Source organism: Mastomys coucha, unplaced genomic scaffold (assembly GCF_008632895.1).
Source record: "Mastomys coucha isolate ucsf_1 unplaced genomic scaffold, UCSF_Mcou_1 pScaffold22, whole genome shotgun sequence".
Lineage (NCBI taxonomy): Eukaryota > Metazoa > Chordata > Mammalia > Rodentia > Muridae > Mastomys > Mastomys coucha.
In genome coordinates, this window is record NW_022196905.1 from 14,790,750 (window position 1) to 14,791,002 (window position 253).

Genomic DNA, 253 nt, shown 5'->3' on the forward strand with positions numbered 1-253 from the left:
ACCTTTCAATTTAAGTGACTTTGATGGTCACCTCCCACTCCCATTTTCTCCTTGATCAATAAAAATCACAGTCTTCTATTTGCCTCCTGCTTCTTTGTCTGCCCTCATACTCTTTTTGCAAATTCTCTCTTTATGTCCCTCATTCAGTGCAGGTACTGTTAAAAACTCTATTCCCTGCCATCTTCTTTTCATTCTTTACTCAATTCTGAACAATTTCGGCTCTTATGGGCCATTACGGTTCCAGTCACACCAT